Here is a 23,965-nt window from a genome sequence, read left to right on the forward strand (position 1 = left end):
ATAGGTTTCATTTCATAAATGTCATAAGGGAGAGGGGTGTCATCCTTAATTGCTATTTGGAAGCTGGAGAGAAGCTTAAAAACCATAAGTATCTGTTGATAGCTGGGCTCCAAATTGTAAAATGCTTGAAACAGTCTCAATGTGTATGTGAGTGTATGTACCCAAGGAGTCTTTATGAAACATGTACCTTTGGTTTTGATAGATGGGTGCATTCACACACACAGAGCCTGTGAGTCATGCATGTACCTGCTGTGTAAGTTCCGTGCTTGTTCATTGTAAACATCCAGGTTTTGAAACAGAGCAGGAAGTTTTTATCCAAATATCTTTGTAGTGCCACACAGGTGACTGATCCTTTTTTTGGTTTTTTTGTGCTTTCCTTCAACCTAAAGAACTTAATTTTGTAGTGGGAGCATCCTGCTAATTAGTGTGTTGTTTGTTTTAGCATCTTAGGAAGGAAGGATGGGGAGAGGAACAGAAAGGAAGCATCCCTCTTACCATTTGGTCATGAAATTGGTCTACATGTGTAGCATCTTTAAAAAAATTCTCACCTAACTGAAAGTAGCTGTAAATTCTCATGCTAAATACATTCTGGTTTTGGAGTAGAACGGAATGCTGCCAGTAGATTTGATGCAGTTAACTGCAGAGGGACAGTCAGTGATGGGACTCACTGGGTATTTCTAAAAGGTGCAAGGGAATATTCTGGAAATACAGTTCAGTAAGCCTGTCTGGGAGGAAGGGATGCTTTTTTGATGTGCTGAACATCCAGGAATATTGGACTTGTCAGTGAGTATGATAACTGAGCAAGAGTGTTGTTTTTTTTTTAAAGAGTATCTAAACAAATGGATAGTGTGCCTCCTTTGATTTTTCAGAAGATATTTAACAAGGTCCACTACCAAAAGCTATTAAAGAATTTAATCTACCATGGTATGAAAGAGAAAGCTCTTCATGGCTAAATAAAGATAAGAAAAGGCAGGAATTAAAGGTCCACTCTCAAACTAGAGAAAGGTCATCAACAGAATCTCAAGGGATCAGTTCCTGTGCCAGTGATGTTCAAAGTATGTGTGATTTGTAAAAAAGGGTAAGTTGTGCAGTGACCCATCTGATGAGGATACTAAGTTATTCAAGGTCGAGTTAATAAAGGCAAATTACGAGGAATTCCAGAAGTGTCTTTGATACAGAGTGACTGGATGTAAAATGGAAGCAAAAATTAATGTAGTAAAGGCAGTGTTCTTTGGAGAATCCCAAAATGCAATAATCTTATGTTAGTGTATATGGTGAGACTGTGATTAGCTTCAAACTTCCCAGGATTGAGACCTTGGGGATTAATAGTTCTGTGAAAAGTATGTTCATTAGTGCCAAAACCAAACAGTTATAGGGATTATTAGGAAAGGAGTGAGGAACAAGGCATAGAACATAACTGCACCACTGTGTCAGCTGTGGACTTTCTTGTACTTGTGAACGTTCTGTGCAGTTCTGGTTGTTTTCAGAAGTGCAGAGTGGAAGCTGAAGAGTTGAGTGATGAGGAGTGCTTGAAGTACAACATGGCTCCCATAAAAGAAATGACACAGTAGATTAGATCTTTCCTGTATAGAAAAGAAGATAACTGGAAGATCTGATAGCGCTTTGCAAAGTCATGAGTAGCTTGGAGAGGATGGATGAGGAATGGTCATTCGCCCTGTACTTCATGAGAAGACGTCAGATTATCAAGTAAAACTTGCAGGCTTCAAGTTTCAAGCAAAACAAGTAATTGAAAGGTTATAAATTTTGTTGCACAATGTGTATGTAAGCTCCTCATCCATCTGCCACCACGGTGTCTTTTGGATGCTGAGAGCCTATAAAGTTTCAAAACCCAACAGTTCATTACAAGATGACTCATAAGGTGTTAGGGACCCTGGTCTTGAGTCTGTAGAAGTTGTGGTGAAACAGGGTCTTGGGGAAGTACTGCTGCATGCTCTTCTGCATACACCCTATGCCCTTTTGTGATGCAGTGCTGACCTGCTTTTGACCACTTGAGCTAAAATGTTTTGTGGACTAAGATAGACATTGTCACGCTTATGTGGCTTCCTCTGCCATATCAAAGTGCTTGCCATCAGACTAGTTACTCCTTTCCCTTCTAACCTGCTGCTCTCCTGCCTTTCTTTATCTCTGAGGGTGCTGCCCCCGTCTGGCTCTTCCTACAGAGCCACTTGCTCCAGATTTTCCAGCCTTGGTCTATTCTTCAGCTTACCAGATGCCAGTGTCTTGACCATCACTATTCCACTCAAGTCTCCTAGGCAACGATGTTTCTTCACCTCTCCTTTCCTTCTGAGTAATCCTCTTCTTACCTTGACATCTGCCTTTTCCTCTCAGCACATTCTCTTCTTCCTGTCAGCATCTGCTATCCAAGCCAGTTTTGTTTGCATCCATTTCCCAGCTCTTCATCAGCTCTGCCATGCATCTATTGTCATCTTATTTCACACCTCACTTGATGCTACCTGAGCAAGCAGATAAGGGCTCTATGATCCTTCCTGGAAGTGATGAGATCAATCTGTTCCAGCATGGTTTCTTCTATGGTGAGTGGAGCTCTGCTCATAAGAGCAGCTCTTGTACTGGGACCTTATTAACACCAGTCGCAGGCTGGGGGCTGTGTACAAATCACAGACAGGATGGGGCTGCTGTGGAATGTGCCTTGAGCTGTTTTATTTTCCAGCATCAGTCTCATTACATGGTTATGACGGTGGGAAGATGCCAGCAGCTCACATCCCAGGCAGCAGACCAGCGCTTGCTAGATAAGCGTTAATACACAAACCATTATTCTATTTGTCCTTACTTTTCTACTTTTAAAATAATTTTTCTACTGACCTATCTCATGGCTACTACTTAGCTCTAATCACAGTTCTACTGTCTCTGACCTTTTGCAGCTTTCTCAAACCCCTGTAATTTTATGAATTCCCACAACACCATACCTCACCAAACAGGGGACCCTTCACCATCTGCTGGGGTGCCTCAGAGGAAACCCCAGGACCCCAAGCTCCTTCTCCCCTCTACCTCCCTTCCTTAAGGGAGCCTCTCTTTGCTGTGTTTGGGAGCGGGGCTGCCCCTACCCAGCCCCTCGCTGTTCCGTCAGCCCTGCTGGGGTTTTTCTGTTGCCCTGTAGACCCTGCACACACTGCCTGCTGGGAGATGCCCCTGTGGTTCCAGCTACAGCTCCGGACTTTCTGATACACCTCAGATTTTGCTCATTCATGCCGTTCCAGCTTGCTAGATCCAAGGGTTGTGCTGGAGCACTGCCATCAATTGGCTGCCCCTGATTTATTAAAAATATGGATATTGATCTAGTACCGATAACCAACTGTGACAGACAAAGCCTCTCTAACAGTTTATAGTTAGAAAGAGTGTGTTTATTGCGACGTGGAGCAGCACGCGGGATCCTCCCAAATACACACCACAATTTACAGGTGATTACAGAGTCCTTTTATCTATACAAGTATTGAATACCAAAATACAAATGCATATTCATAACTTTGGTACATCCCATTCCCCACTCTGTATGGTAATTAGTTCAAAAGCTATTAAGCATGTGTAGTTTGTTCCTTGAAATGGGTCGGTTTTCCCCTTCATGGGGAGGGGTCCCAAAATGAGGAAGTAAATGAAGTAGTTTTCCTCGTTCTGACCTTTCTACTTTTTCAATGCAAATATGACAAATCAACCCTTGGTAGAATTCCCATTCCCATCTTCAATTAGTTTCAGAACAGAGGAGGCCTACAATTGTCTTATGTTCCTAAAAACTATTTATCAACTTCTATATTCTTCATTGTAAACCCATCTAACCAAGCATTGTGTTGACAAGCAATCGATTATTAGTTAACTACTAACTCTTAACTTCATCAAGGCCTACCCATTTATTCTGATTAACTCTAATAAAGCTTATCTCTTAACTAAAACCTCAGCTCCTCTAAAATCCCTAAATTCCTTAAAGTTTACATCTCACCCCGGGGCTCTGCAAAGCGAGTCTTTTTCCCATCCCGCCTTGTCCCGGCCAAGCCGCCATGAACTGCGCGCTCTCCAGGCTCGCACCGCAGCGCCCCCTGCAGCCGCAGGGAATCACTGCACCTGCCGTGCCCACCCACCAGGAGCCTGCCAGCGCCCCTGCCGGCTGGCACCGGAACTGCACCCCAGGGGAAGAGCTTAAGGAGCTGGAGAGACTGTTTATTGATTATAAATATGTTCTTACGTTCTCATCTTTAGTGGATAGCCTGGGCTTTGAGGAAGGTTTGTGTCAGAGAGCTCACCTGTAACCTTGACCTTCAGTCAAGTGTAGGAAAGAGCTTGGTTAATTTTCAGTCAAGGATTTCTCGTTTAGGCCACATCGCCCTTCAGGCAAAGATAAAGGTGGTACTTGGGATGTGACTGAGTGCAGTGCCTCAGTGTTTATCTGCCCTCAAAGGATAAGTTGTCCATACTGGCAAGGGGAAGAATGGCGCCATTACAGGGCTGTGTTCTAAGTACTCGAAGTTGCTTAGTTCTAGCACGTTCATTCATCAGACTTCATTACTGACATAGTCAGGATGAAGAAGAGGAATGGCCTCACTTTGGCCCGTTGCAGACTCAGCAGTGTAACCATGAAATGACAAGCTGGGACTCCAGGGCTGCAGGGCTATGATGAGACAGTATCAGCCACCTTCCTGCTGGATAGATTGTGGTGCCTGGGGAAAGAATTCTTCATGCTTGTGTAAACATCCAAAATCTTTGCAAGTTGAACTGGCAGTTGAAGGTCAAACATCTTTCAACACTTCCAGTCTCCCTTGCTCACAAGCACAGGCATCTTTGTTGTGCAATCAGAAATTCCCTTTAGGTTCCTCTGTCTTTTACATGAAAGTTTACACTTGTGATTGATACTAAGAATGGCTGTGTAGCAAGAAGGCATTTTGTGTTGAACTGTGGGCACTTACTTTCTTCCAAAAACCTTCTGCAATGGAAAATATAAGTTGAGAATGGTTATGCACAATCTTTATTTTTAATATTCTTGTCATGGGATGAGTAACAACAGTAACTCATGAACTTTCTCAGGGAGGTGTATGTGGCATTCACATTCTCTGATAAAATCCCTTTGCCCTGGATTTTTCTCCTGGGAAGCTGAGAAGCCTCAGACAAAAGGAAAACATTTCTTATTTCATTTGCTTCTCCTGTGTTTTGCTCATTTGGAATGTGTTTGGAGATTGTTTACCCACAGGTGATTGCCTGATTGGATTCGGGTGTGAGTTGTTTTGACTCTTTGGCCAATAGGGGCCAAGCTGTGTCAAGACTCTGGAAAGAGTCACGAGTTTTCATTATTATCTTTTTGCATTTAGTAAGTATCCTTTCTGTATTCTTTAGTATAGTATAGTATTCTTTAATATAATATAGTATTATAAAATAATAAATTAGCCTTCTGAGAACATGGAGTCAGATTCATCATTCCTGCCTTCATCGGGACATTCCCAGCAAATACAATAGGTGTATTTGGTGTTTTGGGTTTTTTTAAACAGAATTCTATCCATTCCAAATTCCATCAATTCATACATTCAATAACATTTTTTTGGCTGTGATTTCTTCAGGGTTGAGGTTTTTTTGTTTGGTTTTTTATTTTGGTTTTTTTTAGTTTACTTCTCTTGAAGGTCTTTCAAGTTGGCCATGTGGTTTGCCAACAGCACTGAAAATTGAGAGCTGAGTAGACTACAGCTACTGATAGTAAAGCCCTGGGAAATGTTAAAAATAGTCTTTGAAAATATTAGGCTTTGTGTTTTCTCAGATCACTGCACCTGCGTAAGCAGTATGATAAAAGATATAATTGTTAGATGTGATGATTGTTTAGTAATTAAATATAATTATTATATAACCATAAGAAGAATCATGAGAAACTATGTTGGAAATTTAAAGGGGGGGCAATGTTTAGCTGAAATCTGTGTATACAATAGAACAATATAAGTTTAATAATTAACATGAAAGTTATATAATGATAGACTATAAAACACGTTCACCTCGAATATATGGTTGGAAATTTTGGGTGGAAAACTACCCTGATTCCCAGAGCTCTTAAATAAAAAGCACTACATATAATTGCATATGTGACTGTGTTTTTGAATGCTAACACTACCATCCCTCTGTCCAGGTCTTCTGCCAAAACAAGTGGAACAGCAGTGTGTATTTTTTAAGGAACCATTTGGACTGTGTGTAAAATTTTTGTGCTCAGAAACCTGTGTGAAGGTCAGGCAGGGGATAAGTGGTTGGGATGGAAGTGGATGTTCTAAGGAGCCACCAGCTAGGCCCCAGGAAGGTAGGGAACTGCTGATGGGTAGCTGTTCTGTCCCCTCCAGAGCAAGCTCATTTCCCTCCTACCATCATCTGCCTGCCAGTCTTTGCCTGTTAGCACAGGCTGTGTCTCAAGGTTCCGTAGGTCACTCATCCCTACTGTCACAGGAAGCTGGAGAAAGAACAGTGGTGGTACCCAGGCGTGGGAATGCATTCATTTACTAAAGCAAGCATTTGATGGGAATGTTTGGGTGGTTTTGTTTAATCCTATGCTTGCATTTATTTATTTATTCTCCATGAGAAGACTTGCATTGGTTTATTTGAAAGGGACTGTACTCTGCTCTTCTCTACTTCTGCCTTCATTGGGCTAAAGGGGAGGAAAAATGCCAGTGTAGGGGAGTCACAAAATGATGGAAAGGAAAAATCTGGTTCTGCAGAGCAGTTGTCCATAGCCAGCTTGGCTTTTAACTTCCTAGATTTGATCTGTTTATACATAGATCATATCAGCCCTGGAATCCCAGCTTGTCATTTCATAGGAATATTGCTGGTGCTGGGAATGGACAATGTGAGGTGTCATACCTTTAATGATACCCAGAGCCTCCTTGTTAACAAAATAAACCCAACAGCTTTAATACTCTGTTAGCTTTTGAAGGATTGCTGTTTTACTGTTGGCAGTGTAGTCTTTCCTGATGAGCGACTGCATCTATATTAATGCATGTATAAGCAATTCTGCATTGTTTTGATTTAAGCTTTATTCTGACTTTTTGAAGTTTCTTACTGACCTTCAAGTTGAGAAGTAATATTAGGGTGTTTCAGTATGTTCAGAATCACATGGAAACTTTCTTAATTATAACTTAGGGAGCTTAAAGGGGAATTTGTTCCAGTTAAATATGTGAAACTTAAGCTAATACAAAGTCCTTCAGTTTTAGTAGAACATATGAGTGTGCTTCAAAAAAGAAAAACAACTTTAGTAGTAATCTTTTTTCTTATCCTCCTGACTTTCTATTGTTTTTTTCTAGTGAGTTTGAATGTACCTAAAAACCACAGAATTGATAGGTAAGGGTTGTATTTTAAGAGTTTTTAGTTTTGTAGCCAAGCTGATGTACTTAACCCAGCCATTAAAAATGTTTCATAATTGTTCATTTTAAAATACTGAAGAACAGCAAAAAACCGTATTAGGAATAATGAATGAAGGTCATGATTATTGTAAATAATTTACTTTATGCATTATGGTATTTGATCTTTAACTCCCAGTGGCTTTGTTAGTGAGTTCTTGATGTATAAAATATTTAAATTACCCCGTTTTTCTATTAGGTCATTGCAACTAGGTCAACAGAAAATTGAATCTTAACTACTTGATATCAAAGTTTATTTTGGTAAAATAATATTGGCTGTGTAGTAATATTAGCTTTTACTTCTTTTTCTAGAAGGTACTCAGGTGAATACATAAACAATGTCTTCTTAGGAAGTTTGAGCCTCCATGCTTTGAAGGAGGCTGGTTTTCATTTAGTTTTAGCTGCTCCTAATTGAGTTGGTCTTACATGTGATATGTTTTTATTCCTTTTTATTATAGTTTAACCTAGGGCATGGTTTCTGAATATGTTATTTTGTCAAGTCATTATCTTTGGCATGTGAATGCTCTTAATCCGTTGGAAGATTACTAACTTATTTATGATGAGCTCCTGTAACCAGAGTTGTCTGGATCCACCCAACAGAGATTTTATGTGTTTCTGTGTTGCCCTATAATCATAAATATCCTGAATTGGAAAGGGCCCATCAGGATCACTGAGTCCAATTCCTGACCCTGCACAAAACAGCCCCAACAATCCCACCATGTGCCCAACAAAACACTTGAGCTCTGTCACCTTGGTGCTGTGGCAACTGCCCTGGGGAGCCCATTTGAGTGCCCAGCCCTCTGGGTGAGAAACCATTTCTGTCTAACTTAAACCTCCCCTGACACAGCTTCCTATGGCTAAAAAGGAAGCTTTTGAAATTTATTTCACAGTTAATCGAAAATGCAAGCTCCCAGACTCATCAATGATCAATTAAATATTTGGCTACCCAGTGTGGGTTTTTCTCTAGTTCTCTTGGATTTTATGTCTGAAATCCAGGGTTGATTTTGAATATAGAAGACATAGCATGTGTAAATCACGATGTTGTACTGTTAGTGTACAAAACTGAAGTAACCAGTCTTTGATGTTTCAGATTTTGGCAAAAAAAAAGTTAAACTTCATTCTAGTTACAGTGTGAACTTCCCCTCCGCATGTCCTTGTGCTCCATTCTGTAAATAAGAAACATTTTATATGTTACTTTGTTTCAGTTAGTCTGGGGAAACAAGGATATTAGAATGAATATCTAATTGAATCTTAATCTAATGTTTTTCTGTAGCCTATCCAGAACCTTTTTACTGCTTCATTTGTACTCCTTTATTAAGTAACAATGATACCCCAAGTTAATTTGACATGTCATAAAGGAGTAATACTGAATTCCCATGCACCTTTCTTTTTTGTGAAATTCTCTAAAATGATAGGCAGCTGTAGTATTTTAGATCAATTTTTCACAAATGTAACTTCCCTCAAAATGTCTCTTATGTCAAGCTGTTTCAAGATTAACTTTTATATTCTAATAAGAATGGAAGGCATAATTTCAAGTTAAGCTTTTATGCCATTTTATTATGTACGAGCAATTGCTTGTGTACGGTTTTGTTATCTGGTCTGTTAAAACAGAACCAGTTTACAGCAGGATTTTGCATGTTATCAGAGCTACAGCTCTGAAGTGAAATGTTCACTAACATAGCCTGCACTGTACTGTGTCCACGTTGGAGAACTGGGAGGATGCCTTTCACGTCATCCCAAGTGCTTCGAGGTGCCACCTCTTCCTGTTTGTCCCTCTCCCTTCTTCCAGCAATATGGCTTGTAAGGAAGGTGTCTATGATACTGCTCATTGGCCAAAATTCCTGTTGTTGTCAACTGCATGTAACAAGAGCAAATCTGAAGTGTCTTATTTGTGTTTTGGCCTGTGTACCACTCTAGGAGATGTGGAATGCCCAAAAATTCCTCTTAAAATTTGGGTCTCGGTAGATGGTACTTTATTGTGGTACTGATGTCTCGAACTACCCTTTTTTTCCATCTGTCTCTCTGTCATAGAATTTCCTTATTCTCAAGATTTTTGTTTATCACATGACAACTGTAGCTGAGGGTGAAATGGGATACAATAGCACCTTTGGTGAAAACTTGAAGAACTCACTGGTGTGGCCTTTCATTTGGCAAAGAGGGTTTTTTTTTTTAAGTACTGCTAGAAGGAGAGTGTTTGTTTTGCTGAACTGGACCATCAATTTCTTTGACTCTCTTGTCTGATGTGGCAAGTTCAGATTTCTTTCTGAGCAGGAAGGGTTATGCTGCAATAAAGTACCTGAATATCTGTTTTGGCAGCTGTCGTCTGAAGCTTTGGTTAGGCAATATATTTTAAAAAGACTTTTTAACCACGACAGTCCAAACAAACTTCTTATTTAAATAATTAAATCCTACGTACAGAATTACAGACTGGTTGAGGTTAAAAGGGACTAAAGTGGATCCTCTGGTCCAACCTCCCATGCTCAGGCATGATTTTGCCAGAGCACATTGTACAGGGTTGTATCCAGATGGTTCTGGAATGTCTCTAGTGAGGGAGACTCCACACCCTCTCTCTGTGATTTGTTCCAGTGCTTGCTCAGTGCACAGGAAAGAAGCTCTTCCTCATGTTCAGGTGGAACTTCCTGTGCATCTGTTTCTTCCTGTGGCCTCTTGCCCCATTGCTGGGCAGCACTGAGCAGAGCCTGGTCCCTGCTCTGACCCCTCCCTGCAGGCACTGACAGACACTGATGAGATCCCTTCTCAGATGTCTCCTTACAAGGCTGAACAGTCCCAGATCCCTCAGTCTTTCTGAGGGATCACATAAGGAAGATGCTTCAGTCCCTTCATCATCTTTATCACCTTTAATAGGTGAAGTTTTTCATGGTAGCAATTTGACTTCAAAAGCAATCAAGGCTTCTTGCCGTCCTGTTGGGCCAGTCTTGCCTGAGCATGAGTTTGTTGGCAAGGTGTCTCCTCTGTGTGACTTTTAAGAGGAGCATTGAGAGAGTGGTTCAGCTTCCTGGGCAATTAGGGCAGAGGCACATGGGGGGAAGAGGCAGCACCACCAATAGATGTTGCAGTGGGGCACATTTTGTGTCTGATTGTGGGAATTCATAAAATCAGAGGGTTTTGGGAAAGCTGCAAAAGGCAGGCATCAGAGACAGCAGAACTGTGATTAGAGCCAAGCAGGAGCCATGAGATAGGTCAGCAGAAAAATTACATAAAAGTAGAAAAGTAAGGACAAATAGAACAATGGTCTGTGTATTAACGCTTGTCTAGAATAACTCCCTAAGCTACAGAAAAGTTTATCTAGCCAGATACTAAAAAGTTCTAAGCTTAATAATGGAGCTCTGTGCATTGTGTTTTAAGGCTTACAAGCAGGTATTGTCTTTGAAATAAGCAAGCATTGTTTTAACCAAAGGTACGTGTGCTTACAGTGGTTGGATGGAACTACTGTCAATGTGCTTTTGCTTTGTGTGATTAGTCAAAAAATGTATAAAGTAAGTTGTAACATTAAATTCTTGGTCTGCTGCCTGGGATGTGAGCTGCTGGCATCTTCCCATTGTCATAACCACGTAATGAAACTGATACTGGAAAATAAAACAGCTCAAGGCACGTTCCACAGCAGTCCTGTCCCGTTGGTAATTTGTACATAAGCCCCAGCCAGCAATATTTGTTCTCTGCTTTCAGTTATTAACGCCACTAGAGGCTTATCTGCAATGCTGCATTGCTGCTGATGTCAGAGGAATGGCACAGCATAATGCCAATTTTCATCTGCTCTTTTAAAAGTTTTTGCTCCTGATTTGCTAACCTGTTATTTAAAGCTCTTTGTTTCCCTGTGTTGTGTGCAACTCTCCAGATGGAGTTTGGGTTCTCCTGAGCAGTGCCCACTTCAGCTAACTTCTGTTAGCCTAATGTTTTCTCTGTGTGGAAACTCATAAGATACATTTCAGCTCATATACATATTGTCAAATATGTATGTAAGAATATATAATGCACTGATCTTCCTTAATATCATTCTTGTTTGGGATGGATGCTTCGGCATTACATTTTTTTCAGTGATGGTTCAACTAGACCCTTTTGACTAGGAGCAGAAATCTGCAAAGTATTTAATTATAAAAATAAGTTTTTATAGACCTTTTAGATACATTACAAAATGTTTCACTCCAGTGGTTTATCTTGGTTTATTTCCTCTTATTTAGTCATCCTTTTTGTAGGCCTACAATATGATATATTTAGTGTTCTTGTAGAGTTTGATGTTTTCCTTACTGTTGCTCACCTTACTCTAAAATCTATTTACTCTCTCAATTATTTTTTATCTGTTGATGTGATACAAGATACTTGATTTAAAAAAAAACCACTTCATTCTGTTACTGGGGATTAGACTATGACACTATGAAGTGTTTCTGAGCATAATTTCCATGCAAGTAGCAAATATTATTATATGTCACTCAGTATTTGCATGGAACATATTGTTTATATTATTCATTAAGGTCAGGATTCAGCTCTCAACAGAACATGATCTTACCTGTTAATTCTGACTCGGCTTTTGTCCATAATGACTCATTTACAGCAAAGAGAAAAAAAACGAAACAGGTTGGAATTAATAACTTGATAAAATATGAACATCTTCTACCAGGTAACATCTTCTCTTGGTAACTACTGTTGTGTTCACTGAGTTAATTCTTACAATGCGAACTGGAGAGAAACAGTTTTATTATAAAGAGGGTGAGTTTTTTGTAGATAGTAATATTTATATAAAATATTTATGTAGCATTGCACATTCACAGAAATTGTTGACTTTGATTGAATGCAGAAAGTATGTTACAGTGACTTTTGTATTATTGAGTGCACTCATGGGAGGGTTAGTGACAATACAGAGCTTTTGTTTCTTAGTTATTCGGAGCAATTCAGCCCCATCATTAGTAACAGTTATAACTTTTCTATCTTCAAGGGTAGGATGTCAAAGTTAGAGTCCTGGTGAACAGAATCCAGTCCCCTTTCCTCTCTTGTTGTGTTTAATGATAGAAGCCAGAGGTTGTATTTACATTGTGCTTCTTTTAGAAACTATTTTTTAATACCTGGAGGAGGTCCAAAAATTTGCATACCCAGAATATACTGTCCTCCTGATTAGGCAGCCTGTCTTCTCCTCGTTGATGGAATATGCTAAACAAAAGCAATGCCAAAAAGAAGCCTTGAGGTGTGGTCTTTTCACTTCCTTCCAGGCAGAGTATAGCTGTGAGTGCAGTACGGCCAGGAGCCATTACACATAGAGCTCCACAGCACAGTTTTTCACTGTCTTGGTTTACAAGACAGATGTCTGCTAGGGAAGGCAGAAAAGTCTCCCTTGGAATGGAGAATATAAACCTCCTCCCTCCAAATGATTAGAATTTTGGAATTAAGGGGCTCTCAGGCAAAAAGATATGGGAACAGGAATAACAGTTCTTCACTAATATGTATGATAAAATAAACAGCAACTACGGCATTATCAACAAACAGAACCAGGAATCCAGTCCCGGCCTTTTTCGGCTGTGGCACATTCCCTTTTGTTGCAGTTCTGGTTGCCCTCAACCCCATCTCTTTTAACCTACCCCCATTCTCAAGGTATGTCTGCCCCCCTGAGAGAAACTCCCAAAAACCAAAAGAGTTTCCCCTCCCCACCCATCTCAAGTACCCAGCCATCAGTGCCTCTTAGCAACACAGTGATAATAAGGAAAAAACTGAAAAAAACCCAACCCCAACATTTACCCAACTAGGACTGCATCCATGAAAACCATGATTCCAACTTGGATACAAAGATGTTGCAAGAGGGAGATGGTATTGCATACCTTGCTAAAGTTAAGTTGGGTGGTATCTACTGCTGTGTTCTTAACTCACCAAGTTTGCTGTTTCATCCTAGAAGGCAAGTTAGGTTGATCAAGCACAATTTACCATTATTAGATCTGTTTTGGCTGTTGTTAATCATCATCATCATCCCCATGTGCCCAGAAATGGCTTTCAGTAGAACTTGGTTAATGATTTTCCCAGAAACTGAAGTGAGGCAGCCTGTAATTCCCCAAAGCGTCTTTCTTGCAATGTGGTTGCAGCTTCTGCATTTTCCAGGCATCAGGAAAAACTCCCTCAGATTCTGTGTCTTAGAATATGTAAATCAGTCAGGTTTGGCTTTAAACCTTGTATTTTAATCTGGTTTATAAATCAGAGAACTTAAAACTGCTAACCATGAAGGTGTTTTTTTGAAAACTGGTAGCCATAGACAAGTTTCAAATTCTCTATTGCTCTAATACTTAAATACTCTAATACTAACCATTCAGAACTGTCCTTAACATGAAGAAATGGCAGTGTTTATTAGTTGTCTGTTTCTAGTAATTAGTATTTTCTTTCTAAAAAGTGTTGCTTTCTAAAAAGTGTTCTTTCTAAAAAGTGTGGCTGAATGGTGATTGTGATATTGCATTCAGTCTGCGTGGCTACTGCTTTTGTCTTTCTTGAGTTACATGTGCAAATAGGCTCTCCTCTTTCCCCCAAGCTGTCCCATCCTGGCTGAGCTGCCAGACCACACTGTCATTCTTCCTAAGAGATCGGTAAAGGTTTTGCTTTGCATAGAGCAGAGTATTGTTTTGTCAGGTAATTGTCAATTTGATAGCTTGTAAACTTTGCAAAGCCCCAGAGCAGTTTTTTGTTTTCCCATGTCACTGCTTTAATGTTTCAGATCTGTTCCTTAGAGTTTTCCAGTACTGTTCTTTTTTCAGGCTTATTCTTTTATGTGAATTTTACTGACTTTTCTGAAGATCAAATAATTTCCAGTAGTTATTTGCTTATTCTGCTCTCCCATTTGAGTAGCCCAGTTAATTCCCTCTTATTCTGGATCAAGCAGTCTTTTCTAACTTACCTTGGCTTTCAGCACCTTCCAACTTCTTATGGCTGGCTTTATTTATAGCACTGCAGTAGACCTGTTTTAGCCAGACACGCTGCTGTCAGTTTAGGGTGGGACCTGGAACCTCAAAAAACCAACCTCCCTACTTGAAAAAACACCAAAACTTGCCATCTACTACTCTGCAGCAAGTGTCCACTCACAGCATCCTTCACTTTATAATCTTTTTTACCACTGTACGCAGCTATGCTTCAGTCACCGATGTGTTTAGCAGCCTTCCAGAGCAGCTGAGCATGTTCTCTTACAGATTTGTCAGGCAGAATTACTGCTAGAATGGAGTGGAAAGGAAAAAGTGGATCTGAAGAGTCTGCTGGGGCTGTACAAAGAGAGGGGAAGAAGCATTAAGCAATTAAGTGCAATGTGGGAGGAGAATAAAAGGGTTTTACTTGGGCAGAATCATGTAAAAGCTCTGTGACTGAGGCAGGATGGAGTCAGGCCATCCAGACTTCATTATTCCTTCTGTTTTCTAACTCGGGAATTCCAATAAATTAGGCAGGATTATGTAATTGTGAGGGAAGGGGTTGTGCTTGCAAGAAATTCTCATTTGTGGGACAAGCATTGCAGATATAACATGTGCCAAGGAATTAGAAGGGAGAGCAGCTCAGTCCAGAAATTTGTCATCTTCCCAACGTGAATTTTGCAGCCTGCTTCTGGGCCTGGTTCTTGGTAAATGGTGTTTGAGAGGCAAACTCTTGATTTGTGGTGCAGAGCAAGCAAGTTTGCTAGCATGAGCGGTGGCTACCTAGAGGAAGAAAAGTGAAGGGAAAATCCCTCAGGAAGCCTTTTTTGAGGTGACCTTTGTTGCTGGTCACACTGATAACTTCTGGAATGGTGTTTATTTACTTTGTAGGCCTTTAAGGAAGGTGGGGCAGGAGCAGGAATCCAAATGGCATGATGCTATGGTAATGGGCTTTAGCACAGCTCTTTGATGTTGCATTACTGAGCAAGAAAGGGACAGAAAAGGCATCTTACTGAACTCACAGCAAAATTGTTCCTCAAAGATTTGGGAAACAAGTAAAAACCACAAGAGAAGTAAATGAATTTAAAATTGCAATAAACTGTTGAGGTGCTGTGGACTTTTGAAGAATGTTTATTTGCTTTGTTTCTAAAGATGCCAGTGTGTGGTGATGTGCGTTTGAATCTTCTTGCATGTAAACACATATATCTGCTCGTGGCATAATGCATCAAATCTGATGTTGTGTTCTATCTGGGAAGTAAGACAATTATATCAGAAAATTCAGTCAGGCAACAAAATAGCAAAATGAGCTGAAATTCCATTTATGTCTCTGATGGAAGAACCTACAGAGGAAGGAGGAAGAAGGTTTGAGAAACAGACTTTTTTAATGTGAAATGAAGACATAGTACACACCACAAATTAATTATATTTATATTTCTACATACATAGTTCATTGTTTTAGTCCAGTCAAATGTACTTTGATGGGTTGTACCTAAAGGATTTTAGCCCTTTGACTCTAGGGTTGTGTGAGGTATTTGGGGCTGCCAAAAATCACAGTAGATCATGTGATATATCAACACTGAAGCTCCTTGTGGTGCACATGTAGATATTTAGATGTCAATGAGCCATTCCAGAAGGGTTCCCTTTACCTTGATCTTGTGTCCTAAGCATGTTGCATGTTGTGTGCCATCTCAGTGTTTGTGGAAAGTACCTTAATTGCCATGATTTCATAGCACCATTCTAAGAGCGTCAAGATGATACCGTATAGTACAATTAGAATTATCAGTCAGTTCTTAATCTAATAGGAGGGCTTTACTAATCCCAAATAATTGCCTTTTGTAGCCTAGAACAGTGGAGGTATTTTGCTTGAGAGTCATTGTATCAGAGTGTATTTTTTGCTATGTGTGATGGGTTGGTACTATGCCTGCTAAGGAACAGAACAATAGCACTCCCCCCCACCCTCCCCCCCCTCCAGCCTCCAACTATAGTTATGGAAAAAAAAATCTTGGTACTTCAAGGATGAAGGGTAAATATTGAGATTAGTGTTGTTTTGTGTCACTGTGGCGCTCAGTAATGAAAGATGCAGGACACGCTTTTATGGTGCAAAGAAGAAAAAGATTGATCCTGGTTTTTTATTTCACACGTGTCTATTTATAAGGTTTTTAAAGAACATCCCCTGTCTATCCCCAGTTGGTCAGTAACAAGTTGTTACCCTGTATTAATTGTTCACTCAATTGTTCACAGTGTGTGTGTGCAGAAAAAGTTGTTTGTGAGAGATAGTTTTCATTTTTCTATCTAACAGTGTAGGAAGAGTTTATACAGATGGCTAGTGTTTATCACAGCCCTAGAGCTCTTTCTCAAGGAAAGCAGGTTGTTTTCCAGAGTCTTAAAGTTTTTCTCAAGGAAAACAAGTTGTTTTTCACTGCTGCAGAACTCTCTTCTCAAAAAGAGCTGTCAGCTTTCTCATGGCTCGAGTCAGGATTCGGTTTGTAGGCCTTTGGCCTTGCTGTTTCACCACCACAGTTTTGGCCAAGCCTCTGGAAGATAGAAGAGTTGCAGATATTCCCACTCTATGCACCAGAGGTGGATGTGCAGGTCATGCTGTCACTTCTGCTCCTGCCCTTCCAATTCAGGTCTGCATTGCTGTGGGTCTCTAACTGAAATTCATGTTACAGGCTACAGATAAAATGAGGGAGTGGGAGCAGTTTTGCTACAGAGCTGTTTTTGGAGGCAGTGTTATGGGCAGGAGTTAAGCCTCTTCTCATCAGAAAAATACAGATGTTTCAGGCTGCTGGGGCACAGGCACACTTTATCAGCACTACCTTGCATTCATGTTGGCTGATGGATGGGTTTGTGGAGAGGCCTGTAACTTCCATTTAAAAATAAATTTGAAATTGAAGAACTCTACAAATCCTTTGTTTACTATAGGCTGTTTAAATCCTTCAAACTAGAATGAAGATCTTTAAATGTATGCCTTAACATGTGTCATGCCCAAGTTCAGAGGACAGCCGTGCTGGGGGCTGGGCACAGCAGCAAACTCTCCTTCAAATCACATTTTGACTGGCACAGCCTCTTCATCTATAGGTACTGAGTTTAAGAAGTGAAGAGCACTATGGCTGGTTCATTTTATTGCTAGATAATTGTGCTTGCTAAACCATTTTACTGAAAAAAATTTAAAGTATCTAGGTGCTTTGCATCTTCTCTGCTTTTCTGGACTTCTGAAGAGAAGAAAAAACATTTCCAACATTTCCATTGTTTCCTTGAACTTCAGGCCAGTGCATTTGGCTTGCTCTCTCATTGCAGCTTACTTTTAATTACCAATGTTATAAATGAGAAAACATAAAGATTTAGGTAAACATGACACTTACTAAAAATTCCCAAAGCTACATATCTGCTTAAATAGATGTAATTCTGTATGCATAACATAATACGTACCAAAGAAATGTGGCTGTGTGAGCACAAGAGGTGGCAGAGGTGTTGGAGCTGGGGAGCAGGGCAGAGCAAAGCTCCAGGACAGCAATACAGGAAGAGGGTTGATCTGTTCTTGGTTGGCATCATGCCAAGTGTGGGATGGCTCTGGATAATCTATACAAAGTCACAGGGAAGAGATGCATTTCTCTGAATGTTCTCAAATATGTACTGTGCAGGCACTTGAGCTTGTAAATTTGTTTTAGTAAGGCCTTTGTTCTCATTGGTGACATGAAAATGAAGCCTTGAGCCCCAGACCCTCAGCATGTGCACTGCCTCTTCATGCAAAATTTAACACAGGCTTTGTTTGAAAGTACTTATCTGAACATGCTTAATTTTTGGTTTGGAGCCCAGCCATCTGCTAGAAGGTGTTTGGTTTTGTAATGGATTTTCTTTTATTACCTTTATCATCTTATCTTTGCTTTTTTTCTCTATAGTGTTGGTGGGATCTTCACTTTTCATCTAGTTTATGGAGTGGCTGGAAAATCTGCTGGTCAGGGACCATATCTCACACAGTGCTTTTATTTTGCACTACTTTGCTTTGATACCTTCCCTTATACAGATAAGGCAATCATCTTGTTAGGAGCATGTGGACTTGCTGAACCTTTTTCTTCCTAGAGAAGATGTTGGAGGTTAGGATTTTCTTCCTTTTTTCTTGCTCGGAAATTTTGTCCCATTTGTTGCCTAAGAGATTGCAACAATGAGTACTTAAGAGAAAAAAAGACGTGGCCATGGGATAGAAGGTGCAGTTGGTTGCAGTCTCTTAGCTGAGGAGTGAGCTTGGTAGCTGAGGCACTTTCCCTTGGGAAAGTGCAGAGATACCACCAGATTCTGGCTGGCGGTCAGGGGTTGGGCTCAGTCCCCTCTCCCTCTTTGGCTCTCTGGATCGGAGTGGAGTCAGTTGTGGTTTTGCTGCCCAGGGCATTCACTGCCACTGCAGTTTTTGTCCTTTACTGCTTCTTCTGGGTGAGCCTTTGCTTGCAGGAGCAGCTGCTGAACTGGGACCTTTTCAAGACGCAGCCTCACGGGGAACAGGACCTGGCTCCCTCCCCCTCTCTGGAGGAAGCGTCTCCCAGCTGCTTGCGGAAGCCTGTCTGCCATTGCCCAGTTCTGCTGTTTCCTACTGCAGCTTTGGGCTTTTGCTACGCTTTAACTCCATGTCCTCCACGTCCTCCCAGAGCCCCCAGCTCCTGTCACAGCTTTGGAGTCTTTGCTACGCTTCGTTTTGCCACCCTGGGTGCGCTCACCTCTGCTGTTCCAGCCTGCTGCTCCGAGGTTCTGCCGTAGTCCATTGTGCCACGCAGAGTGGCCCTGAAACTGACTGCTGCCTGAGAGTTTGCAAAGGAAGTGCCTTTCCCTGGGAAGGAAGGGCCTTTTCCCTGGGAAGGAAGGGCCTTTTCCCTGGGAAGGAAGGGCCTTTTCCCTGGGAAGGAAGGGCCTTTTCCCTGGGAAGGAAGGGCCTTTTCCCTGGGAAGGAAGGGCCTTTTCCCTGGGAAGGAAGGGCCTTTTCTTGCTCTCCCTCTGCTGGAGCTGCCCTTGCCATGTGCAGAGGTGGCGGCGCGCGCCCCACAGCGCCCCCTGCAGGCGCGGGGGAATCATCGCACCTGCCCTGCCCGGCCGGGAGCCACCAGCGCCCCTGCTGTCTGTGACTGGAACTGCACCCAACAGCTGGGAGAAGGGCGTTTTATTGTTTATTGGGTTTCTGGTTTAGTTTCTTGTTCCTACCATTGCTGCTGTTTGTTTGTCTTGCTATACACATATACACTACTAACGAACTGTTATTCCTTTTCCCGTATCTTTGCTGATAGCCCTGAAATTTCAAAGTTCTAATAATTTGGAGGGAAGGGGTTCATATTTTCCATCCCAGGAATGTAGCTGCTTTCCTTGGCAGACACCTGTCTTTTAAACCAAGACAGAAGATTTTAAAGATTGTGTCAATGGTAGCCTTAACTATAATTCCAATTATTTTGTTAGAGGTTGATTCTTAATAATATTCTTAGTATTTGCTGTATTGAAAAATGAAATTTCTGGACCAGAACTTCTGGTCTTACAGCAAAAAATCCATTGTTGTTCCAAGAGTATTTTTCAGATGATAGAATGTTCTTGATTGAAATAAAGTTACTTAATATTAAAATGTAGCATTATAACATCCAGCAAAACTGGTTTTGGACAATATGAGCTGGTAACCTGTTGTGATACACCAGTATGGGGTAATAAAAGAAGCCTGCTACAAACACAATGGACAACTGGACATCAGGAGGGGGGTTACTGGCATTATGGGGGCAAAGATGATATTTCTAAAATTAAATTAAAATGTGACTTACCATGTTGACATAATACATGTTGTGGTGATGTGCAGTTAAAAGTGGAAAGTTAAGCAAGAAGCACTTTGCAGGATGTTGAGCAGGATTTTGGCAGCCTTCAGCTAAATGAGTGATGGGCACATGATGGTGAGCTTTAATGTGGTAACACAACCTCTACTCAGAATTCCCCTTTAGGGCTGTTTTCTCCAGATGGCCAGACACCCATTAGCCAGCAGAGTCTGGTTTTAACCAGCCCTTCCCTGCAAAAGTGGGTGAGCAGCTACTGGAACAGAAGTAGCTGTAACACTGGTGTGTTGTATAACCTGAGAGAATGTATGGATTTATAAACTCATCAACAGAAAAATGGTGCCATCATGATTTATTATTAGAGTACCTCTGCACAGGACATACTTCCAGCTGTAATCAAAATACAGGAGATGCTGAAGAAGGCAAAAACTACTGTGAAATATTGATAAATATAAGGCAGGCAGAGGTATGGTGTTGGTGGTAATGATACCAATGCTTTGTGGTTGGTACACATTTTGCAAGCCCCCCCCATCCATGGTCTGGTCAGGGTTTACCCTGACTTGCTGGGGGATCAGGGGCAAGGTGCTGGTAAGGACAAGGGGACAGCTTGAGGCCAGGGAGGCTTTTAAGGCAGTGCTGCCACCTAGGGAAGTGCTAATCCTGCTTAAGCAAAACAAGCAGGGTGTTGAGGACCAGCCCAATATGATGCAAAGTCAGTATATTGCTGTGTTGGAATTAAAAATAATATTGGAGTTGAATTTGGCAATTCCATCAGCTGATAGTAGCAATTACAAGCAGCACTGGTCAGGATTGCTCCATTGGTCAAAGAAGTGTAGTAATGCATAGCTCTCTCTGTCATGGTATGCATGGGCAAAGAAAAGTAGTATTACAGTTTTTACTTATTTTTAGAGCCTCTCTTTGGATGTGCAGGATTGCTCTCCCTTCATATGTGCTTGTTTTCCCAGTGTAATCTGTGGGTTACTCACTCAAAAAAGCAAAGAATCCTAGAAATCTTATGACTCAGCATAATTGAAAGTTAAACAAGTACAGGAACAATACAGGCTGAAGTTTGCCTGCAAGACTAAAGCGCTAGAAGTGGTTCTTTCTGATGGATTTATGTTTCTATTAGATTACTCTAAGCAAATTAAACATTGCAGTTGTCAAATTACTTCAGTTGAGTTTGTCAAACTGCTACTTGAACATTAATTTATTTTAAAAAGCAACAAAAAAATAGAACATAAGTTTAAAGCTTTGCCTTTAAACTTCAGTAGTAATTATCATGAAAGGAATGAAAGAGGTTTCTAGAACATTAGCTCTGTATGTCTAAATAATGGATAGAGTTAAATTTTATTTGTAATAAAAATAGAATTGAAGGCAATAGAAATCACATGTAAAGTTGCAAGTGATTGCTATTGCCTAGATTTTCACACACCTAATTTACTATAATTCTTTATATTGAAGGAGTATTACCATGAGCAGCCATCCTTCTCCCCACGTCCTCTGTTCCTTCGAAAAGACAGAGGAGGGCTTGTTCCATTGGATGCTGTGAAATTCAGCAATTGTTTGCAACATGGAGCCTCATCTGAAATGAGAATTTGGGTTACTGTGAGGATGCTGTTGCCTTATTTCCAAGCAATATGATTCTATAAAGCAATGCACGTTTTCTGTGTGCTAGTCAAATCTAACACTGTATCTTCACTGACACCTGAACATCTACTATTTCTGTAGTTTATTGTTATGAGTTGGTTGATATAATTAGATGCTCAAAAATTAATGTGCTTTATTTTAAATTATTGCACACTCATGCATACTTTTAATGACACTGCAGCCCAAGCTGCCTTGCCCAGAACTTTGGACATACAGCTTTCCATCTTCCATTGGGTGGATGTAACTCGGTGGTACATCCAATAGTGTTACTTTTCACAGAATCATGGAGTGGGTCAGTTTAGAATGGACCACAGAGGGCCATCTGCTTCAACCTCCCTGCTCAAGCAGGATCATCCCAGAGCACATGGCACAGGATTGCATCCATGTGGTTCTGGAATATCTCTAGTGAGGGAGATTGCACACCCTCTGTGTCATCTGTTCCAGTGCCTGGTCAGTGCACAGGAAAGAAGCTCTTCCTCATGTTCAGGTGGAACTTCCTGTGCATCTGTTTCTTCCTGTGGCCTCTTGCCCCATTGCTGGGCAGCACTGAGCAGAGCCTGGTCCCTGCTCTGACCCCTCCCTGCAGGCACTGACAGACTCTGATGAAGTTCCCTCTCACTTGTCTCTTCTCGAGGCTGAACAGCCCCAGGTCCCTCAGCCTTTCCTCACAAGAGAGAAGCTCCAGCTCCTTCCTCATCTCTGTAACCTGCACTGGACCCTCTCCAGGAGCTCCATGTCTCTCTTGCCCTGAGGAGCCCAAATCTGAACACAGCACTCCAGATGTGCCTCACCAGGGCTGAATAGAGGAGCTGGCAATGTTCTTCCCAATGCATCCCAGGATCACATTGGCCTCCTTGGTCCCCAGGGCACTGTTGGCTCAGGGACAGCTTGTTGTCCACCAGGACCCCCAGGTGCTTCTCTGCAGAGCTGCCCTTCAGCAGGTTGGCCCCCAGCCTGTGATGGTGGCCAGGGTTATTCCTCCCCAGTTGCAGGACATTGCAGTTCTGCATGAAATCATCATACTCTTAAGTCTTCAGCAAAGCCTCTATGTGCTTGTCTACTGCTCAGGCACTTGACTAAATTAAAGCATTAATAGTTGCCAATTACTTATGTCCTGGGAAAGTTCAGGTATATGGCAGGGCTGGTCTCCAAAAAGCTGCAATTTGTGTGACTTTCACTGCAGGATTTGTGTGTGACACCGCTGGGAACTGAGACTTTGTTAAATGAAAATGCAAATTTTGTATTCAGGGTTACCAGAAAGTGTACTTACTCAATTTTGCAAGGTAATTTTGGACACCTCTAGAAAATGCTTCTGTTAGTTTGCAGGCATTAAAGTGTGCTAGGGAAGCATAAAAATAATTTTTTTCCCCTAGTTAACTAAGTTACAGAAACTAGTTGCTATTTCCTAGTTGACTAATTGACTTTAGGGCTTCAGATCAAAGGGACTGAAATAGAGTGAGGAATTTAGTGTGAAATACACATCTTGGTGTGGCATATAACAAAGGTTTGTTTGTTGAATTCTGCTTTGTTCCTATGTATTGGTGTTGATTATTTTTAAAATGGACTTTTTAATTGTAAGCCTTAGGGGCCAGCCACTTCATCAGCTCTCTGAGATGACTCTACTCAACAGTAAACTTGTAGTCATTTAATTTTGATCAATTAACCTATTATTGCATCCTGATAGCCATTGGACCATCTTGATTCTTTCCTGTAGCACAGACTGTAGTTTTTTGTAGGCGACAGACAAGTGAGCTTTAGGGAGCTGATTTATGCCAGCTGAGTCATGTGCTTTCACAATTCAGTATATGTTCGGTATATACACTTCTCTAAAGTACTATGTAATTTTCCCTTTAAAAAATATCTTTGAGAAGGTTTGGGGTTATTAATTTGCAACATCAGAATTATACAGAATTACAATGATTTTAGTCTAATAAATCATGTTACTTAGTACATGAGTTTCTGAGTACTGGTGATGTGAGCAGTGTTCATTTTCTAAGCATGTAAATAAATTTTTGTTCTGCTGTTGAAGATGGCACAATCTCTTTGGTCAGTTATGTCCTTGGGAAAAAAGGCTCTTCACCGAGTTTGATCTGACCAGATATTCTAGTGATCATGAATCATCTTGTTTCTTGGATGATAAGCTCTACTTGCTTATCAGCCTTCTGGGCTAACATGAATTCATCTGGCTGATGAAATGAGGATGCAATGAAGAGGCTGCAGCAGCAAAAATAACTGAGTTGACTGTGTTGCTGTT

At 41.0% G+C, this 23,965-nt stretch overlaps 1 protein-coding gene across 4 annotated transcripts in view; it reads left to right on the forward strand.

Moving 5' to 3' along the window:
• APP (amyloid beta precursor protein) overlaps positions 1–23,965 on the forward strand; it is a 208,467-nt gene that overhangs the window by 90,164 nt on the left and 94,338 nt on the right. The gene's annotated exons all lie outside the window — the stretch shown is intronic.

The sequence above is a fragment of the Molothrus ater genome, chromosome 2 (genome assembly GCF_012460135.2).
Source record: "Molothrus ater isolate BHLD 08-10-18 breed brown headed cowbird chromosome 2, BPBGC_Mater_1.1, whole genome shotgun sequence".
NCBI lineage: Eukaryota > Metazoa > Chordata > Aves > Passeriformes > Icteridae > Molothrus > Molothrus ater.